Raw genomic sequence first — 13421 nt, forward strand, 5'->3', positions numbered from 1 at the left:
TCTGTATAGTCCTGGCTGTCCTAGAACTCACTCTGTAGACCAGGCTGGCCTCGAACTCAGAAATCTGCCTGTCTTTGCCTCCCAAGTGCTTCTAACTAATATCATGTGCCAGGTTTTTAGCTTAAATATAACCATTATAAAGGCTAAGTAAACATGTAAAAGCTCATTAGACATACTTGTTGCTATGTTATGGAGAAAAGCAAGTAAATAGAAGAAAATCAAATTCCAAGATAGTACATGTCCGAAATAGTAAGACTTTAGTAATTAGTCCAGGTATAATTTTCTATGTGTGGCTGGCATCCCTTACGTAAGATTTACGTAAATGATGATGGAAGATTTTTGATAGAGGAGAAAGCACCGATGCACATGTGCAGTGGGTGAGCAGGCAGAAATGCCAGAAACATGAAGGGAAGGAGGAGACAGCACTGCTTATGGCATCAATAGAGAGACATGTACACCTCACAGGCAGAGGGGAATTAGCCTGATTGATTAGCGTGGCAGGCTGGGCAGTGTGTGTTCAGGAACTACTGACTATGAGAACTGCAGTTGAGAAGATGATATGGAGTGGGTGTCTCTCTGGAAAATAAAATAGTAAGCTACAGAGTTTGGCAGTTCTTGGCAAAGTAACTCACCCCGTGAATGGAAATTTCATGTTTCCGAGAAGAAACATGATTCTGAAAGATACATTTTTTTTTAACAAATATAACATGTAGTCAATGTTCAGAAAAGAAGGCAAAATTAAGATCAGAAAGCCAGTGAGGAGGGTTTGGTATTGAGGCTATGGGTGGTAAAGATTAGACTTCTGGTCTGTGTAAAAATCTACAGAGTTCTGTATCAGGAAATGTAAAACTTCCTGGCAGTCACAGAAATTCATTAATCTCAGCTGCTTCAAATCAAGTTCCTTAAGTTCCAGTTGTAGGAAATGCACATGTATCCCAACTGGTAATTAAAGAGATGAAATGATTGTGGAGAGCAGTTCAATTGAAATGGAGAAGTGCACAGAGAGAACAGCAGATGTCCAGTCCCTTCAGACTGTAAGGGAAAATGACCACCTTCTCTAAGCAGCAGCAGGTCTTCAACCCATGGTTTTAGAGACTAAAAAAGTTTGTCTTACCCAGGACTTCTGTGTCTGCCTTCAGGCATTGGCTTACCATGGACCATGGACGGGACAGAATTCTTGGATCCTTAGGTGGCTGCTTGCCATGGCTGATGACTTTGTGACAACTTACTTGAGGGGTGACTATCATGTTCCCAGCTAACACCTTGGTTGGCTTGCAGCATGTTGCTTCTTATTTACATTCAGAGGGTTAGTTCCTAGCTCCAAGCCCTCAAAGGAATTACTATAGAATTCCTTTATCACTTTTCTAAAACTCCAGTGAAGTTCAGGATTTGTAGCCATCTAAGTCTTTCTGTTGGCATGCGTAATATTCTTTGTGGCTCACCTCCCCCTTCCCAACTTTTAATGCCGCTCACTGTTCCTGAATGTCTCTTTAAGTCAAGATGTTTAGACAACAGTGGAGCTGGCAGACTATGACATTATATGCTGTATTATTCATTGTTTGGTGACTAGACTTCATATCTGTGGTAAAAATAAACTTGATGTCTCTCAGCTTATTTCAATCCATTCAGTGCTTTCCGGAATTGTTTCCTATAATAGCGGGGGTGGGGGTTCATTCATGAACTCTTATGAGATACTTTTACGAACAAGCTGAATGGAAATTTCAGTTTGCAAGGAGTGTCACAATTGTCTTAGGGACATTCTGAACATGAAGGGTCACTTTTCTTCCACATATACATTTTTCCACCTAATTCTTTGGTGGTCATTTTTATGCTGGTAAACCTTATTTCGTCCCTTTCTTTGTAAAGATGGAGAAGTAGATTTCTAGCCATACTGGTTCCAACTTTACTTCATAAGTGTACCAGTAGGTGTTGCTGTGTTAGCACTAATGTTGACTCTGCACAAACTTAGCTGGTCACTTTGTGGTGAGTTGGTTCTTCAACAACCTCAACATGTCCATTCTGTCCTAAGGTCATACTCTGGCCCTGCACTTCCACGTGGCAAAGGCTTGGCGGGGCTGTCTGCTGAGGGATCAGGCCTTGAGTAACAGGAGGATCTTTCCCTTGTTGTGTCAGTTTTAGAGGAAGTGAAAGATGAGCGATCAAACAAGTGAATGTCCCTCTGTCTGGTAACATTCCAGGTACAAATAATGTTTAAGACATTTATGCTAGACACACAAAGAACTCTCACAAGGGCCCATGTTCAACGATCCACTCTTATCCTCTCATGTGTTTATGGTGAAGTGTGCTCATGATTCCAGATGTGGCAGCCACAAATGACTTTCCATGTCATTGCTGTAGCACTGACACCTCTACTGGTTATAGGTTGGAAATAGCAAGAATCACCACTTTTACTTTTACCTAAAATTCCTGAGAAATATCCCCGAGACTCAGACCAGTGAAATATTTACTTCTATATTTAAAAGTTAAAGTGTTGCAATTAAGGCTATCACAATAATTTAACCGTAGGCCACAACCCAGGGTCTTCAGTGTATGCTTTGACAGTGCAAACACAGCTTGTGAACTTTAGGCTGCCTTTGCATCTGAAGTTTCATTAGTTAAGCAAACATGGAAAATTGAACTGTGAAAATACAAACGATGAACACATATTTTATACTTTTTAATGGCTAAACACAGAGCAGAGACTTCAGATAGAAGACGGTTGCTTTGGTCTGAACACATGGTGTCCATAGTGGGAGCTGTGTTCTGGCCCATAGTGCAGGGAAAGGCACTGAGCAAAGAGAGGAAGAGGCACAGCTTCCGCAGTAGAAGGGAGACAATGGTGGGAGGAACAGGAAGAACAAATGGCAATGGGAAGCTGTTTGACTTTTGTTTGCACAGTCGTAACAACTCAGAAATAGGAAGCAACAATGGTTTATTCCGCCTTTAATGCATATGAACAGACTACATGGCTATTATCTTAAAAATGACTCTGAACATTTTAAAAGAATCCTTAATAAAGCAATGAAGTCCTTCTGTTGTAGAAATCTCCTAGCACTTTCTAAATTGTAAAGCAATACAACACTGTGGAAAGCAGAGTTTGGAGCTAAGTAAATAAAGCTGATCATCTTTTTATATTATCTTACAATGGATTGTATTGATTTTTATAGTCATGTGACTTGGGATCTGTGATCTTTCCTTCGTCTCCTATCCGCTACCCCTACTTCCTTCTTCCTTCTCTCCAGGCATCCTTGGCTCTGTATTTCTCAGTGGGGACATTTGGGGGCAATATCAGTTTATGCTGGATAGTGGAAGGAGATTTTAGAATGTGAAGGAAAAGCACCAGGTGAGCTCTCTCCCTGTAGAGTTTCAATACTGAAATGTGCTGAAGTCATGGGTGGTGAGCTGAAAATGTGAGGCTGTAGATTGGTTGGTAATCAGCTCAATGTTTGTCGTAACTGGAGATGTAACAGTCTACTCATTCCCAGAACCATCCTGTGGAAGCGCACTTTAATTCAACTAAATGGGGCTTGATACAGGTTTTACTCCCCTGCAATTTGGTTTCTTCCCCTCTGGCAAATTCTTAATCAGAATTTCCTACTATTTAGTAACTAAATTAAAAATCTGTAAATTGTAGGCAAATTCATATAATGCAATCATACATCCATAAGCATAGAGGGTACATGGAACATTCTATATAATGGACATTCTAATATACTGATAAAAGAGTTAAAGTGTTTTATAGTGGTATATTTTTAGATATAGCAGCAAAGTATAAAGGAACACTTTATTTCTGAAGAAAAGACTTAAAGGTAGATCCTTTTTATCTCTCAAGAAAGAGTTGATTTAAAAAGGAGTTAGGTGCAAAATATTCACACGGCAATAAATAATTGAATTTATAAGCTGGAAGCTTGATGTGTTCCCAGTGCTTTTTTGAGCTTCTCACAAACCTTATTTCATTTAATCTTTACAGCAATGTAATGAGGCAGGCTTGCTGTTCCTCACTTCCTGCATATCAGAGATCCAAGAGTCAGCTAGGTCAACTATGTCACCCAGCATTACCCACCAGTCTGCTTGACAGCTGGGCTACAGTCACTCCAGGGCTCTCCATACTGCTGTACAGTGTAGAGTTGGTATGTATTTGTGCGTTTAGTTTTTATTAATTTTACTTCAGTTGTGGTAAGTGTTCCTCTGAAACCATGATCCAACTGAGGTAATAATACACAGTTTAAGTCAGGCTGCTTGCCCCAGGGGCATTCGTAATGTAAATTTCAGTGCCAATACATGAAAATGTAAAGTAATATAAAAAAAATCGAGAGAAGATTAAATGGGAACAATGAGGGGGAAATTTCTAAAGGAGAGTAAATTATATTCTGAACTAAAAAGGGCATAAAAGTTACTAAATTAGGAAAGCAGAAGAGTGTGGAAAGATTGCTCTAAAACATCCCTGTCACAAAAAGCCAGGACACTATACTGCCTGAATATCTCTTAACAGTAGGTGCATACTGGAATCTTCTAGACTTCTTTTCTAAAATACAGATGCCTAGAAGTCATCTGACCAATTATATATCTTCTTTGCTATAGGCATTTATTTCAAGTTCTGCAGGGAATTTTGTGGTACCACAGGTGTGGGGTCATGGTACATGGAAGTTGTGTGGGCAAGCTAGAGTTGGGGTCAAATAAGAACTGAACTTGAGTGGTCACTACACAGCCATGAAAGATGGCCAGGCTCTGCTGTAAGACTTAATAGGTAATGTGAGTATTAGAGAGATTCTCATGGAGACATTCATTCAATTCTGCCAATAAGAAGTATGATCATTTATAGGTGTCACAATGGAACATAAAATTTGAATAAAATCTAGTCTCCACTTGAGTCTCATCAACATAGTAGGAGGTGTAATGAGAGCTGTATTAATCCACAGCTTTGTCAAAGAGCCTAAAGAACTGTCAGAATGCCAATATTATGCAGAACCATGCTACTCTAAATTAAGAATAGCTAATGATTTCAAGTGGGGATGATACTTTTACCAGAAGTGAAATGAAAGGATTAATGGAAAAACAATGGTATTGGATGAGCCTGAAGGGAGTGAGAGGCTAATGATGGACAAGGGGAAGGAGGTCAGGCTGGAACAAGTGCTGTGAAGGTTTAAGCTAGAGTGTGGTGATGTTCAGGAGAAGGTTGACTTGTGACCCTCTGTTATCCTGTCTCCAAGTTGTTTTTGAGAAAGCTTAATTCCACTATGAGAATAATTTAACACGTGGCTTCCAGCACTTAGTACTGTTGGCATTCGACACATGCCTAGTTGTCTTTGGTATTAGGAGTTTCTTGAGGAATGGTCCACTTGAGTGATGATTAACGCAAGGCAGACACAGGTGTATGAGATGAAAAGTAGATTAGCTTGTCTGTAGCAGAGTTTAATTTTTTTTAAAGTTCACACCATATCAGGATCCTTTCAGCATGCACTTCTTGGCATCCATAATAGTGTCTGGGTTTAGTAACTGTATGTGGGATGAATCCCCAGGCAGGACAGTCTCTTGATGGCCTTTTCTGCAGTCTCTGCTCTATACTTTATCTCCATATTCACTCCAGTGAGTATTTTGTTCTCCTTCTAAAAAGGACTGAAGCACCCACTCTTTGGTTTTCCTTCTTATTGAGCTTCATGTCGTCTGTGAATTAAATCTTGGCTATTCCAGGCCTTTGGGTGAATATACACTAACCAGTGAGTGCATACCATGTATGTTCTTTTGTAATTGGGTTACCTCACTCAGGATGATATTTTCTAGTTCTATCTATTTGCCTAAGAATTTCATAAATTCATCATTTTTAATAGCTGAGTAGTACTCTATTGTATAAATGTACCACATTTTTTGTATCCATTCCTCTGTTGAAGGACATCTGGGTTCTTTCCAGCTCCTGGCTATTATAAATAAGGCTGCTATGAATATAGTAGAGCATATATCTTACATGTTGGGGCATCTTATGGATATATGCCCAGGAGTGGTATAGCTGGGTTCTCAGGTAGTACCATGTTCAATTTTCTGAGGAACTGCCAACTGATTTCCAGAATGGTTGTATCAGCTTGCAATCCCACCAACAATGGAGGAGTGTTCCTCTTTCTCCACATCCTTGCTAGCATCTGCTGTTACCTGAGTTTTTGATTTTAGCCATTCTCACTGGTGTGAGGTAGAATCTCAGGGTTGTTTTGATTTGCATTTCCCTGATGACTAAGGATGTTGAACACTTCTTTAGGAGGTGCTTCTCGGCAGGTTGAAAATTCCGTTTTTAGCTCTGCAACCCATTTTTAATACGGTTGTTTGGTTCTCTGGAGTATAACTTCTTGAGTTCTTTGTATATATTGTATATTAGCCCACTATTGGATGTAGGATTGGTAAAGATCTTTTCCCAGTCTGTTGGTTGCCTTTTTGTCCTATTGGCAGTATCACTTGCCTTACAGAAGCTTTGCAATTTTATGAGGTCCCCTTTGTACATTCTTGATCTTAGAGAATAAGCTATTGGTTTTCAGTTCAGGAATTTTCCCCCTGTGCCCATGTGCTCGAGGCTCTTCCACACTTTCTCTTCTATTAGTTTCAGTGTATCTGGTTTTATGTGGAGGTCCTTGATCCACTTGGACTTGAGCTTTGTTCAAGGAGATAAGAATGGATTGGTTTGCATTTTTCTACATGCCTACCACCAGTTGAACTAGCACCATTTGTTAAAAATGCTGTCTTTTTTCCACAGGATGGTTTTAGCTCCTTTGTCAAAGATCAAGTGACCATATGTATGTGGGTTTATTTCTGGGTCTTCAGTTCTATTCCACTGATCTACCTGCCTGTCTCTGTACCAATACCATGCAGTTTTTGTCACTATTGCTCTGCAATACAGCTTGAAGTCAGGGATGATGATTCCCCCAGAAGTTCTTTTATTGTTTAGAATAGTTTTCAATATCCTGTTTTTTTGTTTTTGTTTTTTTGTTGTTTTTTTGTTATTCCAAATGAATTTGCAAAATTTCTCTTTCTAACTCCATGAAGAATTTTGGAATTTTGATGGGGATTGCATTGAATCTGTAGATGGCTTTCAGCAGGATGGCCCTTTTTACTATATATTAATCTTGCCAATCCATGAGCATGGGAGACTTTTCCATCTTCTGAGATCCTCTTTGATTTTTTTCTTCAGAGCCTTGAAGCTCTTGTCATACAGATCTTTCACTTGCTTGGTTAGTCACATCAAGGTGTTTTATATTATTTGTGAGTACTATGAAGGGGTCGTTTCTATAATTTCTTTCTCAGCCTTTTTATCCTTTGAGTAGAGGAATGCTACTGATTTGTTTGAATTAATTTTATCCAGCCACTTTGCTGAAGTTGTTTAACAGATTTAGGGGTTCTCTAGTGGAATTTTTGGGTCCATCTAAGTATACTATCATCATCTGCAAATAGTGATATTTTGACTTCTTCCTTTCTAATTTGTATCCTTTGACCTCCTTTTGTTGTCTAATTGCTCTAGCGAGGTCTTTTAGTACTATATTGAATAGATAGGGAGAGAGTGGGCAGCTTTGTTTAGTCCCTGATTTTAGTGGGATTGCTTCAAGTTTCTCTCCACTTAGTTTGATGTTGGCTACTGGTTTGCTGTATATTGTTTTCACTATGTTTAGGTATGGGCCTTGAATTCCTGATCTTTCCAAGACTTTAACATGAAGGGATATTGGATTTTGTCAAATGCTTTCTCAGCATCTAATGAGATAATCATGTGTTTTTTTTTCCTTTAGTTTGTTTATGTAGTGGATTACATTGATTGATTTCCTTATATTGAACCATCTCTGCATCCCTGGGATGAAGACTACTTGATCATGGTGGATGATCGTTTTGATGTGTTCTTGGATTTGGTTGGCAAGAATTTTATTGAGTATTTTCACATCAATGTTCATAAGGGAGATTGGTCTAAAATTCTCTTTTTTGGGGGGGGGGTTTTGTGTGATTTAGGTATAAGTGTAATTGTGGCTTCATAGAAAAAATTGGGTTCCTTCTGTTTCTATTTTGTAGAATAATTTGAAGAGTATTGGTATTAGTTCTTATACAAAGTTTCCACTTTGTATAATTCTCCACTAAACCCATCTGGTCCTGGGCTTATTTTGGTTGGGAGACTACTAATGACTGCTTCTATTTTTGTAGGGGTTATGGGAGTGTTTAGATGGTTTATCTCTTCCTGTTTTAACTTTGGCACCTGTTATGTGTGTAGAAAATTGTCCGTTTCATCCAGATTTTCCAATTTAGTTGAGTATAAACTTTTGTAGTAGGATCTGATGATTTCTTGGATTTCCATGGTTTCTGTTGTTATGTCTCCCTTTTCATTTCTCATTTTATTAATTTGGATACTTTCTCTGTGCCATCTGGTTAGCCTGGCTAAGGGTTTGCTAATCTTGTTGATTTTCTCAAAGAACATGATCCTAGTTGTGTTGATTCTTTGTATAGTTCTTTTTGTTTCTATTTGGTTGATTTCAGCCCTGAATTTGATTATTTCCTGCCATCTACTCTTTTTGGATGTATTTGTTTCTTTTTATTCCAGAGCTTTCAGGTGTGTTGTCAAGCTGCTAGTATAAGCTCTCTCCATTTTCTTTTGGAGGCACTAAAAGCACACATTGCATCCCATACAATAATATTGGGAGACTTCAATACCCCACTCTCAGCAATGGACAGATCATGGAAACAGAAATTACACAGAGACATAGTGAAACTAACAGAAGTTATGAACCAAATGGATCCAATAGATGTTTATAGAATATTTCATCCTAAAGGAAAAGAATATACCTTCTTCTCAGCACCTCATGGGACCTTCTCCAAAACTAACCATATAATCAGTCACAAAACAGGCCTCAACAGACACAAGAAAATTGATATAATCCCGTGCACCCTATCAGATCACCCCGGACCAAGGCTGGTATTAAATTCCAACAAAAACAACGGAAAAAACACATACACTTAGAAGCTGAACAATGTTCTACTCAATGTTAATTTGGTCAAGGAAGAAATAAAGAAAGAAATTAAAGACTTCTTAGAATTTAATGAAAATGAAGACATATCATACCAAAACCTATGGGACACAATGAACGAAATGGTAAGTGGAAATTTCACACTTTTAATCTCTATAGGTTTGTGGCCATCTCATAACACACAATTCATTCGCTCCAACTTTGTGATGTCTCTTACTCTTCAATAAGTGCAATGCTTTTTAAATGTATAAGACGAAGCTATCCTCTGAGATACATGTACTCTCTTAATCGTGAACCTGTAATACATGCTACCAACATACAATTGCATAGAGTAAACATTCTCATGCCAAAAGGAAAGGCTTAGGCAAAGCAAAGAATTATCAGACAAAAACAAGGTCAAAACACTGGAGGGAAAAAACCAAATTTTGCAACTTCGTGTCTGGTATTTGGAACTCATGATGGAGTCATCAGGGTCCCATAACAGTTGAGTAGTCTCACTCCTCCAGCTATGATGACTGCAACTCCTTTCCAAGGTGATAGCTTTCCTCAGTAGATGTGTCATTATTCTAGCATCACCAGAATCTTTAGGTACCAATTGCATCCAAACTTCACTCACTTTCCCCTTAGAGCCTCATTCAGAGCTTCTGACTCTGCATCATAATGGCTGACCCCAGCAGCTGTCTCTGTGATGCCACATTTAATCCTTCATGCCTGCAAAAATTCTAACCATGAGGATAGTGCTGTCAAGATCTGCTGACACCTTAGGATGGAGCCTGCTCTCTTGGACAAAAGTTGCATCAGGCTTTGTGGCCTGACCCTGGGAATGTTCCTAGGTAGTTGCTTTCCAGGATCAAGAAATTCTGATATTTGGTTAGTAAGATTCTTAGTTTACGCTCTCCCTTTCCAAATGAATTTTCATTTTTAAATGATGGAGCCATAGATGGCTTAGAATTTCCCCTCAGGTCACCTTTTCTCTTATGCTGGTATAAAACACCATCTTTTAAAAAAGACACTCATCTTTTTAACAGTTACTTTTAAAAGCTTTTCATCTGTAACTCCTTGTCTAATCCTCTAACTTGTTCTCAAACCTTTCCTTGCTATTTTTTTCTTACCTTTCTGAAGAATCTGCGTCTCTTTCAGATAGACTTGGATGAGACCAGTGAGCAGGAATCACAACATAGATTAACTGGTGTCTGGCTTTGGAATTTCCTTCACCAGATAACTTAGTTTGTTACTTAAAACCTCTTCCTTTCTCAAGTTCTCAGGGAATGGGTGAAATGTTATTACATCATCTGCCAGAATATCACACAAATGGCCTACTCCCTTGTCTAGTTATTTTATGGAGTTCTTGTTTTCTTTGTAAACCTCCCAGCATCCTGTCCTTCCCATTACAGTGTCTCCAATAGTCTGTGCAAACAATTTTCAAAGGCTTTTCTAGTCTAAAGATTTACACTCTTCTATGTTTTCATACATTCACATGTCTTCTCTGACAATTTAGTTCCAAAGACCTATGGACCAATGGTCTGTCATAGGACTGATGCCACCTTTTGCCATCTTCTGCCATCTTTCTAATTATTGGAGCAAAATACTTGACAAGAGAGAATTTAAGGAAGCAAGGCTTCATTTTGGCTTAAAGCACAACAGAACAGTTTCCACCATGGCATGGGGAATACAGTGAGAAGTGTAACAGACCAACTGGTCAACTTGCATACAGTCAGGAAGTAGGTAGATCTACAAGTCTGCTTGTTTTCTGACTCAGTCCAGGATCCTAACTCAAGAAATTATATAATCCATAGTTAATTAAGGTGGATTACCCCACCTCAATGAGCCCAGTTCTAAATTATCCCCCATAGGCATGCCTAAAGTCTTGCTTGCCAGGTAGGTCTACATTTTGTCAAGTTTACAAACAATATTAACCAGCACACATAGTAATACTGGAAATAGTAGAAACACATACACGCACACAAACACACGCACGCACGCACACACACACACACACACATACACATACACACATACACAAAGACTGGTAGGGAAAAAAATCTCATTTCTCCCTGATTTACTTCCTGGTCAGTCACTTTTTCTTCTCAGACAAAATACTCTACCTTAGAAGCTGTGTAAATGCGGGGAAGTCATGGTTGCCTAGCTGTAAAGCCATTTCCTTCTTTCCCTGATAGAAAGCTGTACATATTCTCATTTCCTTCATATATCTCCTCTATATAAAATCAATGTATTTTATAAAATTAAAACAATGTATTTTATGAAATCAGTCTTTATTACTGTTATATGAATATTGATTGGTTACAAAATCATATTTTCTCATTTTATAATCTTCCACAGGTTGTGCTATTTTATGCCTACTGCTTCTTTCCTGTTGCTTCTGCTCTCTTCTAATGATACTAAATTTATGTTTCAAGTCCCTTACCAAATTAGGAATTTAAGAAAATGTGTTGAGATACGTGATTCTCATCATGGAAGTAATCAACTATTTGACTGGATTTAAGGCCCCCTCTATGAGATGAAACTCAAACCTGACACTGCTTAGGTGGCCAAGAATCTAAGACTAGATAGACCATAGGACTAAGGAAAAAACAGAACTTAGCAAAAATAAAATAAAATAAAATAAAATGACTCCTAATAATGTTTTGCAATACTCAAATATCAGTGACTTTCTCAAAGGCCATGATCAGAGAAACTGCCTCCTGCAATAGATGGGAATTAATATTTCCAGACACACAACTGGAAAATGTGTTGAGAGGGATAGACTGGATTAGTCAAGGTTCTCTAGAGTAACAGAACTTATATAATGAATCTCTTTATATAGAAAGGGGGTTATTAGAATGACTTATAGGCTGTGGTCTAGCCAACCCAACAATGGCTACCTATAAACATACCATCCAAGGACCCAGTAGTAGCTCAGTCCATGAGGCTGGAAATCTCAGCTGATCTTCAGTATACTCTGGAATCCTAAAGAAGTAGACTCTAATGCCAGTGAAGTAATGGACTTGCTAGCAAAGCCAGAGCAAGTTGGCAAAGAGCAAAAGCTTCCTTCTGCCTTCCAGCAGAAGGTGTGGCTCCGACTAGAGGTAGGTTTTCCCAGCTCAAAGAAACAGATTAGAAGTTGATCTTCTTTCAAATTAAGCAAAATTTCCTCACACTTGTGTCCTCTATTTTTAGGTTTTAGTTAATTCTAGATGTACTTAAGTTGACAACCAAGAATGGGCATTAGAGTCCTTGGAATACTCAGTCTTAAATGGAATGCACGTCTCTATTAAATCTCTCCCCTCAGGCTTATGAAACATTGCAGGAGAGAAAGTGGAAAGAGTATAAGAGGCAGTGGGGATGAATGACACCATGGCAACAGTGCCTTTTAGACACAGCATACTGAAGCACATATGAAGTCACAGAGACTGTGGCAGCATGCTCAGGGCTTGCACAGGTTTAAGTCGGATGGGATCCCAATGCAGAGAGAAGGATGTGAACATGAATTTCCATCTCTAACCAAGAAGCTGTCTCAAATTAACAACCACACACAAAGGAAAAGTTAGTTCTCTTTAACAGAGTCTCACTGGGTATATAAACTACACTTAAGGTCAAGCCCCAGACCCAGCAGTGATGACCAACACAAAACAAATTCAGCGATGCTTTTGCATAGTTTTTTTTTTCTCATATTGTTTTGTTTGGGAATTTTTATCTTACTGGTATTTTGTTTATATATTATGATTTCATATTTAGTGATTTTATGTGTTTGTGTATTTTTGTGCTCTTTTATTTTATTATCATTATTTATTACTCTTATCACTTTGAATTTGTTTGTTTTCTAAAGAAGGTGAGGAATAGAATGAGCAGGCAGGTGGGGAGGACTAGGGTGGAGTTGTGGGGAGACTGTGACCAGAATATAATGTTTGCATTTCAAATTAAAAAAAAAGAAAGGAAAGCAGATATTTGTTTCTGGTGTTCTTCTTACTCACCATTTTGGTCTTCTAGTTATTGCCAAGCCTGAGATGAGGTCATGACCTTCAGATAGCTCTTGACACCTTCCTGGTTCAAAGAAACTTTTTTTTTTCCATGCTCTGTTCTTTGAAGCATGCTCTCAAGCTACTTTTTATAAAAGATACATTTGAGGAAAATTGAATTTGTCTTTCATTCCTGATAATATTTTTATATTTAAGTACTTTATTGCAAGTTTGGCTTGTACTTAGAAAAACTGGTTTTGACATTGCATTGCCTCTGAAATTTGAAATATTTTTATTCCATTTTTAGTGCTTTGAGAATTGGCATTCTTTTAAAAATTACTTTTTGGACTTACAGCATAACTATATCATGTCTCCCTTCCCTTCCTCCACCCAAACCCTTCATACACCCCTTCTTGCTTTCTCTCAAATTCATGAGCTCTTTTTCATGAACTTCTCTCTCTCTCTCTCTCTTTCTCTCTCTCTC

This window comes from Mastomys coucha, unplaced genomic scaffold (assembly GCF_008632895.1).
Source record: "Mastomys coucha isolate ucsf_1 unplaced genomic scaffold, UCSF_Mcou_1 pScaffold8, whole genome shotgun sequence".
NCBI classification, from domain to species: domain Eukaryota; kingdom Metazoa; phylum Chordata; class Mammalia; order Rodentia; family Muridae; genus Mastomys; species Mastomys coucha.